Raw genomic sequence first — 6,000 nt, 5'->3', positions numbered from 1 at the left:
TGTAAGCGGTAAACACGCGACCTTCCAGAAAATATCGAAAGTGACGAATGGCAAGGTGCAAGGCGAGTAGTTCGCTGTCAAAGGCACTGTATGTCTGCTCGGGTGGTCGTAAACGTTTGCTGAAAAAGGCCAGTGGGCGCCAGGCATTGTCAATATATTGTTGGAGGACAGCTCCAATGGAATGCTGTGACGCATCGGTAGTCAAAGCGGTCGGCGCATCGGGCAAAGGGTGGTGCAACAGTGTGGCACGGGCTAGGGCGACTTTTCCCTCTGAGAAAGCCGAATTTAGCTTGTCACTCCAAATCAACTTTGTAGGATTGCCCGAAAGTGATTCGTAGATTGGTGACATTATGCGTGCAGCCCCAGGAATAAAACGATGGTAAAAGTTTACCATACCGGCGAATTCTTGGAGTCCTTTGATAGTAGTAGGGCGAGGGAAATTCTGAATGGCTTCAACCTTGTTGGGAAGAGGTCGGGCACCGTTGGTGTCAACCCGATGTCCCAGAAAATCAATTTTGGATACTCCAAACTGGCATTTGCCGAGGTTAATGACGAGGCCATGATCTGAAAGCTGCTTAAAAAGGCGTTTTAAATGGTCGTAGTGCTCGGAGAGGGATTTGCTTGCGACGAGTATGTCATCTAGGTAGACGAACACAAAATCCAAGGATTGACATACCGTGTCCATAAGTCGCTGGAAGGCTTGTGCCGCGTTTTTCAAACCAAAGGGCATGCGAAGAAATTCGAAAAGGCCAAAAGGCGTGATAACCGCCGTTTTCGCAATATCATCCGGTGCCACAGGAACTTGGTGATAGCCGCGAACAAGGTCAATTTTGGAGAAAACTCGACATCCGGCCAAACGAGCCGAAAAATCACGTCGGGGTCACCAAATGTAGCGAGGTGTTTATTCGAGGTACAAACTAATGGAATGACACAATGGGCGAATAAACCACGAGGGACGAGAGTAAAAGAAAAAAGGCAATTTGTCCGGTTCGCTGTAGGAGCGCAAACGTAGTTAGAGAGGCCGCTACGTTACTGTCTAATGCTGGTCACAGTTATATGATGGAATCTGTAATGTGTACAACTGTTAAAACTTCTTAATTTCCACAAAAAGTGGAAATAGACAAGGTTGGTGGTCTTTTACAGTATTTTATAATTTTCTTGGGAATTCAATGTTCTGTGGCACTCTTTTATGTCTAATAACCAAAAAGACAGCATTATTTGGCCGTACTTTCCACAACATGCACAAGTCTCAACGGTCGCTAAACGGACATGGAAACGCAAGCCGTTTTGCGCCTGTTCGTTCGGGACTAGTATATGATCGGGCCATGTTTTCGGGCTGTGTACGAATGTGGCCATGGAAACGTAGTAATAGAGGAGAACGAAGTTTTCAACACAATTTCAATGCTACACGCAAATAAGGCTACTGGTCCATATGACCTCCCAATAAAGCTCGTAAAACTAGCAGCTCCGACACTGACACCAATTTTATGTAATCTTTACAATACCTGCATAGCCAGATGTACTTTTCCCGACTGTTTAAAAGTGGCAAAAGTGCTGCCCCTACACAAAGGGGGTGATATGCAAACAAAAAGTAACTATCGACCAATCTCCATTCTTCCAATACTTGCAAAAATTTTCGAAAAACTCATATACAAACGAATGGTAAACTACTTGGAGAAATATCAGCTATTGTCAAAATTTCAAAACGGATTTAGGTCATCCCACTCCACCAGCATGACTGTAGCTGAAATACATGAGAATATTATTGAAGCCAATGATAAAAATTATGTAACATGCACAATTTTCCTAGACCTAGCCAAAGCATTCGACACAGTAAACCACACCATACTCCTTCAAAAATTACAGTTCTATGATTTTCGAGGGACAACTTGCCATTTTCTTCAAAGCTACCTACAACAAAGAAAACAATATACGATGGTGCATCAAGAAAGATCAACGTTGCAAGACATCTCATGTGGCGTCCCACAGGGTTCAATCCTTGGTCCTCTGCTTTTCTTAATATACATAAATGACCTGCCGAACTCCACTTCATTCAACACCAGATTATTTGCGGATGACACTTGCCTCTGGTTGTCAGCCAAAACCCTACATACCCTGCAAGAATCTGTAAACAAGGAAATAAAGGAAGTGAAAAATTGGCTTGATACAAATAAACTTTCTCTAAATTTTCTCAAAACAAAGTATATGTTGTTTGGAAACCATCACAAATCCACACCTACCTTCCATCTAACACTCAATGGTCATCAATTGGAACAAGTACAATTCACCAAATATCTTGGAATCATGATAGATCACGATCTCACCTGGAAAAAACATATTGATTTGGTCTGCAGCAAAGTAGCCAAAGGCATTGGTGTCCTAGCTAAATTAAAGCACAAACTCTCTCAGCAAACACTTAGAACTGTATATCATGCCCCAATTCACCCTCAATTGTCATATGGATTACTTTCATAGGGTTTTGCCAACAAGATGAACCTCCATCATCTTCAAGTCCTACAAAACAGAGCTCTGAAACTAGTTACAAACAGTCCTTATCGCTGCAACACTGCAAATCTCTACAAACAAACTAGGATATTAAAAATTGCTGAAATGCATGAATTTGATTTGGCAAAATTTATGTACCTGTTCACAAACAAACGCTTACCCAACACATTTCATGAATACTTTTCAAGCATATCTACAGTACACAAACACCATACACGAAGTTTTACTTCACACAGTCTCTTTCTTCCTCGCGTTAGGACCAAACGTGCACAACAGTCATTAAAATATTACTGTGTTGCTGTGTGGAATAAATTGCCCAAAACCATCAAAAATTTTAGCATCACTGGGTTCAAACATGCTGTGAAAGAATATCTTCTCGCCAAGTAACGCCACGTGCTTTTTTGTAAACATTCCTCGCGGTTTGTTTGGGCTTGCGGCAAAATCACCTAACTAATTACATTTTGCTAGGGCACTTGCTCACATGGCACATGCCTTAATATTTCTTTCACCACGATTGGGTCGCAAATGTTTTCGCCTTCAGTTTTCATGTTTTCTAGTGTACGCAAGTTTTTGCCTTGCGCTTTCTTCTTTTTCATGCGTATGTGTTGTTTGTTGTTTTAATATGTAAATACCTCCACCTTCTCCCGGCAGCTTCTCGATAACCGCCTACGGTTCAAAGCTGTTCGGTTCTCGTCAGTTCACTGCACATGTTTACAGCGCATTACACTGCTATCACGACGGGAAAAAATAAAATTATTATTATTCGATACCATGCAAGGATTGCAGTGGTGTATACATCGGCGAAACCGGGAGGGCCTTCAAGACGCGACTGAAAGAGCATCGCCATGATGTCGCATCGAAAGACTGCGTTGGCCAATCATGCGGTGACATTGCGACATAAAGTTGACTTCGATAGAGCCCAAGTCCTGGAAATGGAGTTGGACCACGCTAAGCGGCTATTTCTTGAGTCGTTGCACATCCACAAAAATAGTGGTTGCGTCAATAACAAAGAACAATGTGTTTTCTTTCCGGCAGTTTACAATAATTTGTTGTAATTGTTGTGTCTACTGCAATGTTTGGTGCCTCTGCCTCTAGCACGTGAGTTGACAAGCGGTGTCAACGTTCCCCCTTTTTTCTTTTGTGCCCCTGCGTGTTTCAGTGTGATTCAATTGTTGCGTTATACCTGACGAAGTCTCGCCGCATGGCAGACGAAACGTCGTAAAATACAGTACGTTTATTCCAGAAGAGCAGTACATTTTTAATTGCAATATGCCTGGCAGCAACAGGAATTTCAGATAATAAACAAGTTATGAACAATTAGTTTCCAACGTTACCTCAGAAAATATCAAAAGTTAAGACGAAGGTGTAAGAGATTTGAAAATACGCGTCTTACAAACGTTCGACGTTGCTTTGGATTCGAGTAAATCAGAAAAGCTACTGTGGTGGAAATGACACAAGGTACTTTTTTGTTTGATTACCTGTGTTGTTTATTTAAAGCACTCAGACAAATAATGTCTATAACACGTTATAATGTTGCCGTGTACAAACACCATCTATGATATATAGAGAAGGTTCGATTGAACACATTGTGAAATCCAAAGTAACTAACATGATTTGGTGGATTCCTAATAAATTACATCACTCATAATAGTTAGCGCACTTACATGGAATTCAATGTCTTATTAAATAAATAATTATCAGAAAAATTAATCTTGAAGTTGTAATGATTAGCAAAAAAAATTAAAATAAGTTGATTTTCGGAGATTCGTTGATTTCTTATTCATGCCCAGAATTAAACTCTCTCTGTTAGTTTTGGAATTATACCTCACATATACTGATGTTCAGTGTGATCCATGTCTTCCAGGTCGCAACCGATAAAACTGCGCAAACAACCATTAACCTTACAAAATTCAAATGCCCACGAAGGTATTACAAACAATTATTGTCAAGCAATAAAATTAGGTGTACACATTCGCATAGCGGGTCTGTTTTTAAAAGTTTCTATCTCGTTTTCACTGAAGTGCAAAGAGGAGTTTCGCAAGAGGAAGTTTATTTAAGGGCGTAACTCGGTAACCATGTGACGTCAGAATGCCAATGGAAAACACGTAAACAGTGGAGCCCGCGTTGCTGCACAATGCACGTTTAATTCACAAGCCCAAACATAATTAGACCAGAGGACAGGAATCTATGGCTCGAGCCAGATGTGGTTCTTTCGATGACGACATCTGGCTCACAGATAAATCCAAGTTAGCATTTCTTACCACGATTGTTACGAATAAAACTTTTTCTGTAATTTTTCATAACGTACACAATCTATGACGTAACAATCGTGCTAAGAAATGCCAGGCGTTATTTCGGTCGCTAGAACTTGTTTACCAAGTGTTTATAAATTTTGCATGGCTTTCATCGAAATACAATTAAAAATATGAAGCTTTCATGGCACCGTTAGCCAAAAAGTTTCCCGAACCCTGGATTAGAAAGAAATAGAAAATTTGTCCTGCTTTATTTGAAAGCAAATTCCCAAAAGAATCATTTTGTACAGGTGAATTAATACCCGGTATACCAGAGTTTCAAGGCGCCAACTGACCTTGAACCAGAATGAAAAAACAAACATATTCGGATCGTTTAAAACAACCTTCCTTGTTGTTGGGGAGTTTGGAGTTTGTTCCGTGGAACTTCTGTATGCAAAACGGACCAACTACCGCCTCTGCACTCGTCTTTCTATGAAAATCCGTATTCCTGAGGCTTGTAATCATGACAGTTGGCCAAGCACTACTGACCGAAACGTTTGCATCTGATGTTCTGAAGTTGGATGCGGGAGTTAGCGCTTCATCATCGTAACAAAACAAAGCAATAGATAAAAGAAAATGCTTGGCTGATTTTGTCTTAGCCGAAAATTCACGTGCAGTTTTCCTGATTCTATATTACTTTGTACTGCAGAACACCATGATGTTGATTTGTTCATTCTGGGCTCAGCCAAGTGCTGTTCCACGAAAAGCAAGCCTTAGCTGCAGCTGTAAATGACAGGAAGACAGAATTTTTATCTCCTACCTTGTAAAACCAGTTTCCTCGTGCTTTTAACTGTACATCGTTAGATCAAAAGGCGAAATACGTTGGTCTGCATGAATTGATTATTTGCATGTGAAACGAGCCTGCGTTATATCCGATCACATAACACGTGGTTGGAATTGTTGTTTGTTTCCCATATTTGGTTCGAATAATTGTTCGGACAAAATTTTCCTTGCTGTATTTGAGCTTAGTTACATTGCCATGTTGTTTAATAACTTCCCTTCCTGTCGAGCTTTCCTCGACGCGAAAGGTGTCTGGCAGCTGCAAATTTTACGGGGTGCAAGATGGATGAACATCGGTGCAGACAACTATACCTATAACTACCGTTGGTAAATGTACAGTTACGATTCCCCTTTCATCACGCAAAACAACACACATTGAGCAAATAGGATGCTTTGTTTCTTGACAAACCCGTTAGTGTGGCTA

Source organism: Ascidia mentula, chromosome 6 (assembly GCF_947561715.1).
Source record: "Ascidia mentula chromosome 6, kaAscMent1.1, whole genome shotgun sequence".
Lineage (NCBI taxonomy): Eukaryota > Metazoa > Chordata > Ascidiacea > Phlebobranchia > Ascidiidae > Ascidia > Ascidia mentula.
This window is presented reverse-complemented; position numbering follows the sequence as displayed.